The 15,405-nt window shown below is 54.1% G+C and overlaps 1 long non-coding RNA gene across 1 annotated transcript in view; it reads right to left on the reverse strand.

The window, feature by feature from the left end:
• The window catches only part of LOC135306969 (uncharacterized), a 32,493-nt gene extending 18,370 nt beyond the window's left edge, over positions 1 to 14,123 (reverse strand). The window contains exon 1 of the long non-coding RNA XR_010367740.1: positions 13,948 to 14,123. This is a non-coding gene — a long non-coding RNA (uncharacterized LOC135306969). The remainder of the gene's footprint in view (positions 1 to 13,947) is intronic.
• Positions 14,124 to 15,405: the final 1,282 nt, after the last annotated feature.

A 15,405-nucleotide genomic window follows, 5' to 3' on the forward strand; every position in this document is an offset into this window, starting at 1 on the left:
CCCGCTGCTCTTCCAATAAAGAATGAATGGATCCAAGAGCTCCCTGAGCTTCAGCGAGGCGCAGCCCAGCCCCAGGCCCATCCCGTGCCCTGAGCAATAACCTGTGACAGCAGAATAACACAGGTTATTTCTATAGTGCACACAGCCTCTCCCCTTCAAAGATAACCAGAACAAAAAACACCTTGTTTCTCTTCTCACAGAACCCGCTCATTTTCCAGCTCCAGAGACATGAATATTCATGGCTATTGTTTGCATGGGGGGGCTCCCCTCCACTCCATCCCAATTTCTGAAGTAAAATCTAAACTTCTGCTAAATTGCAGAACTCCAATGGATACTTTGTTTTTAATTACTTTCCAAGTGCTCGCTGTCTGACACTGAGGGATGCATTCTTCAGCTGGGTGATGCATTTATTTACTCCGCTGTGCTTTTGGAATGTGCAGAATGTTTATAATTAGGCTGTGTAGCCATGCGAGCCTTCAGCTGGTGTTTGCTGGGTTTAAAGCAGGTTTGTTCTGCATTTCCAGAGCAGGAAAAGCCACAACGCTCCGCGAACGTTCTGCACTAATCTTTGTACTTCCAGGGCGGGGAAAAAAACACTTAAAAACTCCAATTGTAGCATTGGAATGCTGCCGAGGTGCAGGGCAGAGCAGTGATCCCTGTTCCAGCCAGGGAGCTGGGGCATGGCAGAGCTGTGACAATGACACCTGAGCACGGCCTCGGAGGGCCCCAGCAGCTCCAGCTCCTGAACTGGGACGGGAGCTGGGGGAAGCTGGGGCAAGCTCTCAGTGGCATCAGGAGCAGGACCTGGGCTGTAGGAGGTTCCTGCCATGGCCTCGGAGGTCCCTTGCCAGGCAAACACCCCGGGATTCCAAAGGGGAGCCTTCCCTGCCCGGGCTGAGCCTGGCTGGTGGCAGTGGTGGCCAGCGGTGACAGCGCTCCAGCCCAGCCCAGGGGTACAGCTCTCTCTGCTGCCCCCTCCAAGGGCCCCCCAGCACAGCCCAGCTCAGGCATTGCACAAAGCTCTGCAGCTTTCTGAGCCCCAAAAAACCCATCTCGGGCACCGAGGTGCCTCCTGGCTGCTGTCCTGCCCAGCAGTGGCACCGACAGCCTTGGGACCAGCCTGACACCACCTGTGCAGCTCCTGGGGTCACAGCACTCCAAACAGGCCAGTTCTTTCCAGTCAGGTAATTTATAACCCAGGATTTAAGAATGGGGTCGTTTTCCTCATTATTTCACACAGCCATTATTTTTAAATTGTTCTTGTTGGTTTCTGCACTAAGAAATCCACATTTGGTGTCAGGTTGAACCATCTGTTAACACACATGTGATTTCAAAATTCTCCCTCATGTCATCCTGCAGCAGAGTCCCCACCCATGTGTGATTATCTGCACCACACAAATGTTCACTTGCATCTTCCCAACTCCCCACACAAGTTTCCTGGTGAGTGCTCAGACACTCTATGATATTCCCTAAGAAAATTGGCAAAAGTTGAACCCAGGCCACGGAGCACACAAATCAAAGCTTTGCCACCTTCCCATGCTGCTGTTACAGCTGGAGCCAAAGAGGGTCATGCAGTATGTGACTGTTCTGCTCAGGAGCTCAAAAATTAATAATGGAATACCATCTTCATCAAGAACCACTTTTTCCTCCTTTTTTTTCCCCCCCAGACAACATCACAAACTCCCATTTTCTTTCCAATGACCTTTCAATCATTACCAAATCAACAGAAAATGCAGATTATGCCTGTCACTGCCTGTGGAAGGGGGATGGGGTCTAGAAGGGCTTCAAGGTCCCTCCCAGCCCAGGCTGTGATTGTGAGCACTCCCAAAAGGAGAGCGGGTCCTTCCCAAAACTCCCCACAATCCAGGGGCAGCCCCAGCTGCTCTGGGCACCCCGTGCCAGGGCTGCCCACCCTGCCAGGGAGCAATTGCTCATTCCCAATATCTGCTCTAAATCAGTATCCCAACATCCCATCCATCCCTCCTTTCCTGCCCCATCCCACTGCAGCTCCAACCAACACCCAAACACAGCTCTGGAAGTGTCCAGGAGCTCCCCCCACGCCAGCTGGCAGCAGATGGAGGAACTGAGAACCCAAAGGCTTTGGGAAGGTGTTTGGCTCCCAGAGCTGCCCGTGGCAGGCACATGGGGAGCTCGGGGCCCTGTGACAGCCCTGGGGGCTCACGGGAACAGCCCCAGCCAGAGCAATTTCTGCAAGTCTGCAAGTTCCAGGTGCAGGGAACGACACTCCATCATTTTCTTTCTCTCCTTCTGAGATTTAAATAGGTCAAGTCACTCGCTCAGTGCAGAGCAGGAAATTGTACATCGCCACAATTGCATTTCAGAATGGATAATGGGCCCATTTAAGTGTTATCATTAGAGAAACGACAGCAAAATACAGCTGGGCAAGTCCTCCCCCTTCCCCACGCACTCCTGTACTGTGATGCCTCTAAGTTATTCCAATCTGCAGCTCTTTGCTTCCCATCACTGCCTCTCAAGCACAGAGAAGAGAAATTGGATTAAATAATGTGCTGGAGAGAACACTCGGCTGGTGCAGCCGTGCTGAGCCTGCCAGCTGAGGGCTGCACGTGCCCAGGTGAGTCACGGAGCCTCGGCTGCTCAGGGACACAATCTGACCCTGCAGCAGCCCCACGGGGAGCCCAAAACCCCACAGAGCAGTGGACACCCTCAGCAAAAACAACAAGGAGAGGAGGAAAGGAGGAGACAGCAAAAGGGGAGCAAAACTGCACCCACACCTCACTTGGTCTGAGGCAGTGACACCCTCTCAAACTGCACATCTGCAGCCCTGTCCAAATCACTGCTCACACACAGCTCTGCCACAGGAGAGGCAGCAGGGAGAGAGATTTCATCAATGAGAGCTGAGAACACTTCACCAGATCGTGTTAAACAGAGAAAATGAAAGGCAGAGCTGTGCCACCACAGGGCCTGGCAGGCAGAGAGCCCTGGGCTGGGGGATGGAAACAGGATCCCAGGATCCCTGCCATGGCTCTGTGATCCACCCAGTGCCACCCTGCCATGGCAGGGACACCTTCCCCTGTCCCAGTGCTCCAGCCCCAGTGCCCAGCCTGGCCTTGGGCACTGCCAGGGATCCAGGGGCAGCCCCAGCTGCTCTGGGAATTCCATCCCCACCCTCACAGGGAACAATTCCCAATCTCCCATCCAGCCCTGCCCCTGGCAGTGGAGCCATTCCCTGTGTCCTGTCCCTCCATCCTTGTCCCCAGTCCCTCTCCAGCTCTCCTGGAGCCCTTCAGGCCCTGGCCGGGCTCTGAGCTCTCCCTGGAGCTGCTCCTCTCCAGGTCAGCAGATGTCCAGCCCCATGGAAAACACAAAATCCACAGGACAGGAGGGCTGGGCTCGGGCTGCTGCTCCTCCCCAGCAGCAGGCTGCACACCTGCCCAGGTGCTCCTTCCACTGGGAACACCCCTGGGCAAGGAGGGGCTGCTGGGGGCTCTGGGGGCTCCCGGCTCCCTCAGGGATGGTGCCAGTGCCTGTGGGTGCTGGGGCAGCTGGCACTGTCCCTGCAGCCCTGCCCCTCCCTGCCCTCGGCAGATGCGCACGGAGCTGCAGCAAACTGTGAAATGAACTGTCAGTCAGCAGAGCTCAGCTTTGAGCCACGTCTGCTGCTAATACCCACTGCCACCGGCTCCCAAAAAACAAAACCCTGCTCAGAATCAATAGGGCTTTTGGAAAATTTAATTGTGGAGCAGGTTTTGAAGGCAGCAGATTGGACTTTGTCACTCCTTGCCAAAGAGAGGTGTCCGTGAGTGCTCAAGTCAAATCCTTTCCACTGATCCTAATGGAAAATGCTAAAAAAGAGAAAAATGAGAGTGTTAAACCCTACTAAAAGGATCCAGATGATTTGCCGTGCAATGGGGTTTATTCTTTAGTGACATTTTCCCTGACTGAATAAAATTAGGATGCTTAAAGGCTGCATGCCAATGATCCTGATTAGCTGTGTGACTTGAGGGATGTCTGAAGGATTCAGATAACCAGCACTTGGGATTACACTGGATCTCCGGGGGAATTTTGGATTCAGCAGAACCGTAGGAGTTTCACTGATCCCCAAAGTGGATAAGGAGGTAGCACATGTTCAAGGCTTGCCTCCATCAAGGAGCTGCCCAGGAGCCAACTCTGCATTTCTGTGTAACGCACCAAGAGCAGAGAGGAGGGTGAGCAGCTAACAGCAGTGCTGGAGAGCAAGCCAAGAGCACCTGTGGGGCAGTGCCTCGTCTGTGATTCACCCACAAGAGCAGCACCCAGCCCTGCTGCTGGGAGTGCTCCCCAGGCCCCCAGCTGGGTCCCCCCAGCTCCCCAGGGCTGCTCTGCACAGCTGGGCCAGCAGGGAGGACGGGGATGCTGGAGCTCCTGCTCCTTCCACAGGGCCCTGGGTGCCCAGAGAGGCTCAGCCTGCCCACTGTGCTGCCCAGGGCAGCCTCCCCTCGGGCTCCCACGGGAAAAGGACCCAAAAGCACTCCAAGAGCTGCTCCTGTGTGGGGAGCACCCCCGAGCAGGGACCCACAGGCTGGAAAAGCCCTCTCAGCCCACGGGGCCATCCCTGCCCCAGCACTGCAGCCACTCTCTGACCTGCAGACCTTGGCACTGCGGTACAAACAACAGAGAGCACGTCCCAGAACTGGAAATCATAAACAGGGAATTGCAGAGCCGTGGGAGCAGGGCCAGAGCAGAGAAGGGCACACACAGGGTGGCAGGGACACCCCAGGTGACACAGCACTGCCACCCCACCGCTGTGACCCGGGCAGGGACACTCAGCAGAGCCCCCAGACCCGGGTGGGGGCCTGGGGAGCAGTTTGAGTAAAACCAGCCCGGTACAGACAAGGAGAACTCATTCCCACCAGCCAAAGCCCCTGGAGCTGCTACTGCTGCTTCTACAGAGAGGAAAACCAACCCCAGGAGAGCAACCCAGAGCAGAACGCAGATCAGTATTGATATAAAAAAACTGGCTCTCAGTACACCTGGGAGATTCCCCCTCACTTCCAGAGTTTCTTTTCCAAGGGGTACCACGAGAATGCACTTGCACTGCTGGGAATCACCCCATTTCAGGGTTAAAATGCCATTCTGCCAGCATTTACTCACTCCAAGTGGTGCCAGCTTTTGGTATTTTTATCAACTTATAATTTACATGTTTTCACCTCTCACTATCAAACAAATGCTTCATCTTCAACACCAGCACTTCTGACTCCACCACAAGACCCAAGACCCTGCAGGCCACATGGAAACCTGGTAAATCCCCTCAGGAAGGGAAGAGAGCAAAGGAGAAGGCGGTTTTAAATGGGATGAAATTATTTTCTCATTAAGCAAATAGCTGGGCTGTGTCACACCAGGAGTAATCGTGGTTCCATGGGATGGAGGTTGAGCTTGAGTGGCTGAAAAATTGGCCTTGAGGAGGAGCTGAAGCCCCAGCCCTGTTTGTTCTGCAGTCAAGGAGAGCACTGAAGTCACACAGCAGTGAGTGCAGGTGGGAGGGCAGCAGGAGGTGTGTGCACAGCCCAGCCTCTGGCCCCAGCCCCCGGTGGGACAGGGCCAGCCAGCCCCAAACAGCTCCTGGCTCTAAGGAACAGAGTGCCAGAACACCCCATAGTGAGCCCCAAACACAGCTCCTGGCCCTAAGGAACAGCCAGAGTGCCAGAACACCCCATAGTGAGCCCCAAACACAGCTCCTGGCCCTAAGGAACAGCCAGAGTGCCAGAACACCCCATGGGAGCCCCAAACACAGCTCCTGGCCCTAAGGAACAGCCAGAGTGCCAGAACACCCCATGGGAGCCCCAAACACAGCTCCTGGCCCTAAGGAACAGCCAGAGTGCCAGAACACCCCATGGGAGCCCCAAACACAGCTCCTGGCCCTAAAGAACAGCCAGAGTGCCAGAACACCCCATGGGAGCCCCAAACACAGCTCCTGGCCCTAAAGGACAGCCAGAGTGCCAGAACACCCCATGGGAGCCCCAAGCACAGCTCCTGGCCCTAAAGGACAGCCAGAGTGCCAGAACACCCCATGGGAGCCCCAAGCACAGCTCCTGGCCCTAAAGGACAGCCAGAGTGCCAGAACACCCCATGGGAGCCCCAAACACAGCTCCTGGCCCTAAAGGACAGCCAGAGTGCCAGAACACCCCATGGGAGCCCCAAGCACAGCTCCTGGCCCTAAAGAACAGCCAGAGTGCCAGAACACCCCATGGGAGCCCCAAACACAGCTCCTGGCCCTAAGGAACAGCCAGAGTGCCAGAACACCCCATGGGAGCCCCAAACACAGCTCCTGGCCCTAAGGAACAGCCAGAGTGCCAGAACACCCCATGGGAGCCCCAAACACAGCTCCTGGCCCTAAGGAACAGCCAGAGTGCCAGACATCCCACAGAGAGCACCCAGCCCAGCTCCTGACCCTAGATAACAGCCAGAGTGCCAGAACATCCCACAGGGAGACCAGGGAGGGCACAGAGCTGATGCCAGCCCTGCCCTGGGCTCAGGGAGCCACAGCACAGGGGCACCTGAGCTGGGACATCACTTAGGGAGCTGGACAAACACAGGGCACCACCAGACAAACACAGGGCACCCCTGGATGGACACAGGACATTGGGGAGAGGCTCGAGCAGTGCAGGGAGCTCTGTGCTCAGCTCAGGAGATTTTCCAGAGTCCTGTGGCACACAGCACAGGGAAGCTGCCAGGGTTTGAGGAGCCAGGGCAATACTGAACACAGACTTCCAGCACATGGCCAACAGCAATTAACCTAAGCAAGTCAAGGGGCAGAGTCCTGGAGGATCCCAGAACTGCCTGGGAAGCCTCTCAGTCACTGAGCCCAGCCCTGCCCCGTGTCCCCTGGTGCCACCTGCACAGGGCTGTGGGATCCCCCGGGATGGGCACCAGCCCTGCCCTGGCACAAGGGGCACAGCCACGCTCCCCCTGCACGCCTCACCCCAGGAAAGGCTCTGCACATGAAGGTAATTTGGGTCAGTCAGATGAATTCGTGTTACAGCAGAGATCGGTTTCCACAGGCTGCATCCAAAAGCCAAAGTATAAATGAAATGCTTGAGGAAATATTATTTACACGTTGTGTTTTCAGAGAGCAGCAAAGCATTGTTTTAAAATGATGTTTCTAACCCCTTTTGATAAACTGTGTATACAAAGAATAAATTCAAAGTCAGGTCCGTGACGGCTGTCAAAGCCACAGCATTTATTTACAGGAAAGAGGAACAGTGTTTTGACTTCTCCCGAGCAGCCTTTCAGGAAGGGCAGCTTTTGTGACTTAAATGCACAAAGAAATGCCACATTAGTCAAAGGTCTATTTCCCCACTACAGCAGGAGCATTATTTGGCAGTGACCTCCACACAGCCTCCATCTTTCACGGGGGTTGCACCAAGGGCAGAGTTAAAGGCACCAGCAGCCCAAACAGCATTTCAGAGGGGCTTTTTCCCTGCTGGAAGATGGAGGAGCCACCTCTGGGCTCCTGCAATTACAGATTTCCCTGCCCTGGGGTGGCACAGAGCCCCTCGTGTGGATGGGGAGGTTTTCTCCCTGGAAAACCAGCAAGGGAGAGGACTCAGAACCCAAGGGAGCGAGGCAAGGGGCGCCTGCTGCAGCCAGGACAAAACTGCACCAACAGCTCACAGCACACAGCCTCCAGGGGCCAGCAAGGCCATTCCCATCCAACTGCACCAACCCACACTTGAGAGCAAGCAGAGCTCTCCAGAATTCATAGAGGCACTTGTGCTGCCTCGGTGTGCCAGTGCTTCTGCAGCAGAACCCAGCTCTGCTGAGAAACTGCCCAGAAACCACCAAGACATGGAGCAGAGAGCACCTGCCTGCAGGGAGCTCCTGGAGAGGAGAAATGCAGAGCAGAGAGCACCTGGAATTGTAGAAATGCAGAGCAGAGAGCACCTGCCTGCAGGGAGCTCCTGGAGAGGAGAAATGCAGAGCAGAGAGCACCTGGAATTGCAGAAATGCAGAGCAGAGAGCACCTGGAATTGCAGAAATGCAGAGCAGAGAGCACCTGCCTGCAGGGAGCTCCTGGAGAGGAGAAATGCAGAGCAGAGAGCACCTGGAATTGCAGAAATGCAGAGCAGAGAGCACCTGGAATTGCAGAAATGCAGAGCAGAGAGCACCTGCCTGCAGGGAGCTCCTGGAGAGGAGAAATGCAGAGCAGAGAGCACCTGCCTGCAGGGAGCTCCTGGAGAGGAGAAATGCAGAGCAGAGAACACCTGGAATTGCAGAAATGCAGAGCAGAGAGCACCTGGAATTGCAGAAATGCAGAGCAGAGAGCACCTGCCTGCAGGGAGCTCCTGGAGAGGCAGAAATGGAGAGCAGAGAGCACCTGGAATTACAGAAATGCAGAGCAGAGAGCACCTGCCTGCAGGGAGCTCCTGGAGAGGCAGAAATGGAGAGCAGAGAGCACCTGGAATTACAGAAATGCAGAGCAGAGAGCACCTGCCTGCAGGGAGCTCCTGGAGAGGCAGAAATGGAGAGCAGAGAGCACCTGGAATTGCAGAAATGCAGAGCAGAGAGCACCTGCCTGCAGGGAGCTGCCCCTTGGTGCCAGGGCAGGCCTCACTCACAGCTCCTGAGGGGCTCATCTGGGGCACCTTGGCCTCTCCTTGAGGGCAGCCCTGAGACACCTGGGCTGTGCTTTGTGTCCCCTCTGTGAGAGGACAAAACCACACAGGCACAGCCTGATCCCAGGACCGAGCCCTGTGGGATCATCCACAGAAATGTTACCCCAGAGCCCCTGGGGCTGGAGAAGCCCTCCCAGCCCAAGCTGTGCCCATCCCCAGCCCAGAGCTCTGAGTGCCACCTCCAGGTGACACCCGCAGGGATGGGCACTCCAAACCTCCCTGGGCAGTGCCAAGGTCTGATCCCCTTTCCATGGGGAAATTCCTGCTGTGCCCACCCTGAGCTGCCCTGGCCCAGCCTGAGGCCGTTCCCTCTGCTCCTGTCCCTGTTCCCTGGCAACTGCAGAGTGGCACCTGCACATCTGTGGCTTTGCCCTGCAGCAATCCCACATCAGCCCCAGAGAACACAGAGAGGTGCCAGGGGATGCCAGGGGGGCAATGCCAGGGGGGCAATGCCAGGGGCCAGCCTGGCACTGGCTCAGCAGGAGGAGGACTCTGGGTCTGGGACTCACCCACACGTGAGTTTTGGCTACCAAAGCCCTGAATAATTGATAGGGAATGAAACATGTATTTTTTTTTTTTAACACGGCATGACCTCACCGGGTGATTGTACAGAATAATTCAGGCTCCATTCCCTCGTCCCCTGACACTGGGTTTTGTGCTGCACAGCATGTTCTGCTCCTCACACAACCCTCTCCACTGGCTGAGGCAGAAAATACAGCAGTATAAATTAATCATTATCAGATGCCCAGAATAAGAATATTTGCCACCTTTTCATGTCACAAATTATAAGTTTCATTGCCATAGCCACTCTTATTATTCCATCTGCTCATGCTTAAAAGCCACTAAGAGGGCTCTGAGCTCTCCAGCGCAAGGACAGTAAGAAATGAACCTGAAATTACCAACAGCCTCACAACATCTGAGCCCAGGGGGCCTCTACGAGCTGCTAAACGTTTGCTCCACTTCAGCAAAGACTTATTTCATGTCCTTTAGTGCAAAGCTCACGAGCAGGGAAGCAGCTCAGTTCCCAGGGCAGTAAAACATCCAGGAGAGCCCAGCTGCAGCCCCGGGGCAGCCCGGAGCTCTGCAGAGCATCCTGCCCTGCTGGGGACAGCTTTGGGCGCAGGGCAGGGCACAGAGCAGCCAGAGGGACCTTTAGCATCCCTGTGCTGGATCCCCAGGGAACGGGGGCTCTCCTGGGCCCCTCACAGCCAGGTTCATCCCAGAGGGCCCAGGGAGGGGATGGGGAAGGGCAGAGGAACCGCCTGGGGCCAGGGGCCCTGAGTGCGTGCAGGGGCCACAAATGGAATTCTCACCCACCTGTGCACACCCCCAAAAGCAGTGCAGCAGCCAGCACCCTGCTTCCAGGGCTGTAGATGTATTTTGTATGGACCAAAGCCCTGCTCCCCACTTCAGTCACATCTCTCCTCTGTCCCCCTGAGCCAGGGGCTCTGGCAGCTTTCCCCCAGCTGGGGAGAGGGGTCCCTTGGCCAGCACCCAGGAACTCAGGCAGGCCCAAGGGAGGGAGATGTGTTCAGCTGGAACTCCTGGGGCAGAAGAGATTTAAACCCTGCCCTTCCACATTTCATCCCAGCAATTTGCCACCCAAGTGTTTTGCAATGAAGGGAAGGAGCTGAAGGAGAACAAGCAGCACACCCTCTGTCAGGGTCACGTTTTCTGGGTCACATCTCGCAGGTTTGAGGAAATGTGCTTTGAGAATAGTTCATGCCCAAGCCTGGTGGGAAAGGGGCTCATTGCTGGGTCAGAACGTTCAAAGTGCAGCTCAGGAGCTGGGAGGAGAAAGCCAAAGCAGCAGAGACCTCTCTGCAGTTTAATGGGCTGGCTCCAGGCAGAGGTTTCGGAATATAAATATATAAATACATAAGAAGTGTGCTCTGCAGCCCAGCCTGGCTCCCCCAGCCCCTGCAGGGGAGCCCAGCCCCTGGAGAGGAGCTGGCCCAGCCCACGGGGGCTGCTGCTCACCCCAATCCAGCCCAGCCTTGCTGAGCACATCCCAGCAGTGCCACTGCTCTCAGCTGGCACTGAGCCCTCCTGGGCTGCCATGCCAGCCAGGAAAAGGCACCTCCACCTCCCAGGGCTGTGGCAGCACTCTCAGCTCCCTGGGGAGACTCTCCCGCAGGCTGTGTGTGAACACGGAGCCCCTCCACACGTTTCTACTGAAAGAGTAAAACCAGAGCAGAGCAGCAGGGAGAATGGGGGGTTGTCCCTCACAAGCACATGGACACTCCCAGCTGATGGGAGCACAGCACCCTCATCCCACAGACCCCCAGACCTGCAGCAGGGCAGAGCAAACGCAGGCTGTGAGCCCCCAGCCCCTGCAGGAAACAAACACAGGCTGTGAGCCCCCAGCCCCTGCAGGAAACAAACACAGGCTGTGAGCCCCCAGCCCCTCCAGGAAACAAACACAGGCTGTGAGCCCCCAGCCCCTGCAGAAACACAGAAACACAGGCTGTGAGCCCCCAGCCCCTGCAGGAAACAAACACAGGGTCTGAGCCCCCAGCCCCTGCAGAAACACACTCTGAGCCCCCAGCCCCTACAGGAAACAAATACAGGCTGTGAGCCCCCAGCCCCTGCAGAAACACAGAAACACAGGCTGTGAGCCCCCAGCCCCTGCAGGAAACAAACACAGGGTCTGAGCCCCCAGCCCCTGCAGAAACACACTCTGAGCCCCCAGCCCCTACAGGAAACAAATACAGGCTGTGAGCCCCCAGCCCCTGCAGGAACACAGAAACACAGGCTGTGTGCCCCCAGCCCCTGCAGGAAACAAACACAAGCCCTGAGCCCCCAGCCCCTGCAGAAACACAGAAACACAGGCTGTGAGCCCCCAGCCCCTGCAGGAAACAAACACAAGCCCTGAGCCCCCAGCCCCTGCAGAAACACCAGCTCAGGCCGTGCTGGATGTGACACCTGTCTGGAACTTTCCAGCCTTTTCTTTTCCTTTGCTGCTCCATCCCTGCCAGTTCGTGCTTTCAGTTTCAGGAATTGGAAGAAAATTGGGATATCAAAGGAGCACAACCCAGAGACCCCATCCTTGCCTTGGCTACAGAGGGGAGAGCAGAAAATTCAGAGGTGCCACTTCTTCTCTACTTCCACCACAGCAAAAAAAAGGTTCCTGTCTCTGGAAGTCTTGCAATTTGTGCCTGACACAGATGAGAAGTGATGAGCAGATAGACTGGAAGCACTTCCAGCACTGGCCAAATGTTATTCAGTGATCAGCTGAATACGAACAGCCTGGCCAGGCCACAGGGAAAAAAGGCAAGAGGCACGAGGAACAGATTGAGCTCACCAAGGATGACAAGAACCAGGGATGCAGCTCAGTAACAAAAAGCACAAGCCCTGCTCGGAGGGCATCACTGTGATCCTGGGCAGGGCTGCACGACCCTCAGCAGCACAGAGCCCTGCAAACGTTAATTTCTGATAATAACAAAAGCACCTGCTGGGGCTTTCTGCAGCATGCACACCGAGTGTTCTTGCAATGCTAAGTAAGACCTCAGAAAAATCAAGCTCCATCTCCACAAGGCTGTTACACGGGTTTTTCTGTGTGCCTGGGAGACCCAGGCGCTTCGTCAGGAGGGGAAAATTGAGTTGACTTCCCTCTGAACAGGAACGGATTGCTGAGCCTGGCCGTCATTTCCAATTTACAGAAAAGTGAGCAGGGAGAGCAGGGGCCCAAAGCTCACCTGGGAGCGAGCTGATGGCAAGGGCAGGAAGGGGAACGGGGAAGGAACGGGAGGAATTCACCCAGCAGGAGCGCCCAGGGTCTGCTCCAGCACTCGGGGAGTGGGAGCACAGAGCTCACCCCAAAACAGCAGAGCTGCCAACAGGAACACTCGACACCAAACACACTCACAGGCAGCATGTAAACCCAGACCCACAAACGCACCCAAGGGCTAAAATAAACTGTAAAAACCAACTGGAGGGGGAAGGGGAACCCCAACACCTCCCCCAGCACAGCCTTGCCAGAGCCCTGCTTGGCTCCTGAGAAGCTCATTAATGCAAATAACAGAAACTGGTTTGATTTTAAATCAGAAAAGAACCACAGAACATTCTCAGTCGCGATTCTTTCATTATGCAGCTTCGCAGTGTAATTTTGGAGTAGCTGGTCAAGTGGCAATTAACAGCAAAATAAAGAGATGTTAATTCAGCCGGTGGCTCATTTTAGCTTAGGCAGACAATCCACATGGAAATTCAACCCCTCGGGGTACAAGGGGCCTGAGAGCAAAGCGGAGGGGAGGGAAAGGCTGCAGGGAAAACAAACACACCCTGAGGAGAGGGCTGGGGGTGACGGGGGGAGCTCTGCAGCCATGCAGAGCCAGCCCCAAATCCAGGGGCAGGGGCTGCCCGGGCACACAGCAGCCCCCTGGCAGAGGCACCGTGAGAAAAACGTGCATGTCAGGATTGGCTTTTCACGAGTATTAAAATGAATGTTGTATGTGTTATGTTAGAAAGTTATGCTGTATTAGTTTTCTTAAGTAGTGTGTTAAATACAGTTTTAGGTTATAATGCTAAAATAGAAACTATGTATGTGGGATATTTTTTAAAGAAAGGACTGGCACCAGATAGAAGCCACAGGACACCTAAATCTGTCAGAGAAAGAGAATTTATTGCTCCCTTATCAGCAGAAAATTGCTCACACATGAAGACGGCATGAGGATTAAGAGGAGAAGTTGACAGTGACCAGACAGAATCCTGTGTTTGAATGGAATTTATGCATCATGTGTGAGGTGTATGAATATGCAACAGGCAATTGTTTTTAAGGGTTAATCCTCTGTTAACGGGGGTCCTTTTTCGGGCTTGTGTTGCCCAGAAAAAGGCACCCGGACGTCCGTATCTCTTTGTTTTTATTGTCTCACATTGTCCTAATCTCAATTGTTCGAGTTTTATTACTCTAATTATATTGCTATTTTTATAACCATTTCATTATTATTAAACTTGTAAAATTTTAAAAACAAGTGATTGGTGTTTTTCACACACTGCCTGGGGAAACACTGGGCTGCCAGGGGCACCTGCCCCAATGCACGCCTGGCCAGGGACCAAAAACCCAAATCTAATTTAAAAAAAACAAACAAACAAAAAAAAAAAAAAAAAAAAAAAAAAAAAAAAAGCCTTAAAAAAAACCCACCAAAAAATCGCCCCCCCAAAAATCCCCAAAATTAAAACCAAGCAAAAAACAAAACAAAACAAAACAAAACCAAAAACAAACCACCAAAAAAAATCTCCATTTTGAGAGTGGAGCTCTCCACTCCTCCAACAGTTTGCTTTTCAGTACTCAGACGTTTTAATGAAGAGAATGTACCTGTTGGAGTGATGCTGAGCTGCTCCTCAGGCCAGCCAGGGGCTCCATCCTGCCCAGCACAGCAGGGAAGGAGCCAAACCCTCTAAACCCCCACATAGAAAATATTCCCTTCCCCTCCCTCCTTTAATTACTGCCTTAATTCTGATTTACTGCCCCTGGTTCCCACTGGCCCCTCTCCTCCTCTGAAACCCCTCAGGACAATCCTCCCTTCAGCCTCCCTGCCTGAATTCTGATTTTCTGCAGCTGGCTGTCCCAGCCCAGCCCCTCTCCCGGGGCGTTTTCCCCAGCAGAGCCCAGGGAGGGATTTCCCCTTGAACAAAAGCACAGGGAAACTCTGCAAGGATTTGGCCTCCTGAATTAAATATGCACGTGGAAGTGATGCTGCTCCAGGCCCTGGACTGTGCCTCCTGGAGCACGAAGAGGAAATGGAGAATTAAATAAAGTCAGCAGGGTGCACTGTGGAAAGCCTTGCCCTGGCAGTGCCCTCGGCAGGAGGAGGTTTCTGGAGAAAGCCTGGTTTGGGATGGAATCTCCATTTACCTGCAGTACAGGTGCATTTGAGTGTTGGTTCCAATAAAACCAAAATGAGATTCTGGAGTCAAAATCTGTTGAAACAAATCCTCATAAATTCCATTTAGCACTTCTATTTACAACGCTGACATGTAATGATGCCCTCCAGAAAAAATGGTTTAATAGAAGAAAATTACAAATGAAGATAGATTAGAAATAATTTTCCCTCAGTTTCCTCCAACTTCTGACTTGTACCTATAAACTTCAGAGTCTCTGTGGCCCCAGGAACCTTGGACCACTAAAACGACAGAAAACTCAACCTGCAGTATTTGTAGCTTCAAAAAGTAAAGGAAAAAGATCAAATCTTACCATTTGGAAGAAAATGTAACTTTTTTTTTCTATATGTTTTTAGACATTTCTAAAGGAATCAAGATATTTTTTTCTTGGGAAATTGATAAATTACTTCACAGAACTTTGTAAGGTTGCCTCAGGTACAGAAAAGATCAGGATGAGAAATGGTTCCTGCTTGCTGTGCCTACACCTGTGCTGAAAGGCTTTCCCCTGTAAATCCACAGAACCTGGAATTTCCTGTGGCTCTGAGAGAACAGGGCTCCCGAGGCAGGAGAAGGAGACTGGGGACGATTCTGTGGCTCCCAGCACTGGAACTCCACTGCTGGGGCTTGGGGGTGAAAGGAGACCCTCGGTGGGGATGGGAGGCCCCAGGAGCTGGGATCTCAGGGGGATGCCAGGGAACCCTTCCCTGGGCTGGGATCTCGGGGGGATGCCAGGACCCCTCCCCTGGGGCTGGGATCTCAGGGGGATCCCAGGGAACCCTTCCCTGGGCTGGGATCTCAGGGGGATGCCAGGGACCCCTCCCCTGGGCTGGGATCTCAGGGGGATCCCAGGGAACCCTCCCCTGGGCTGGGATCTCGGGGGGATCTCAGAAAC

This window comes from Passer domesticus, chromosome 8 (assembly GCF_036417665.1).
Source record: "Passer domesticus isolate bPasDom1 chromosome 8, bPasDom1.hap1, whole genome shotgun sequence".
NCBI lineage: Eukaryota > Metazoa > Chordata > Aves > Passeriformes > Passeridae > Passer > Passer domesticus.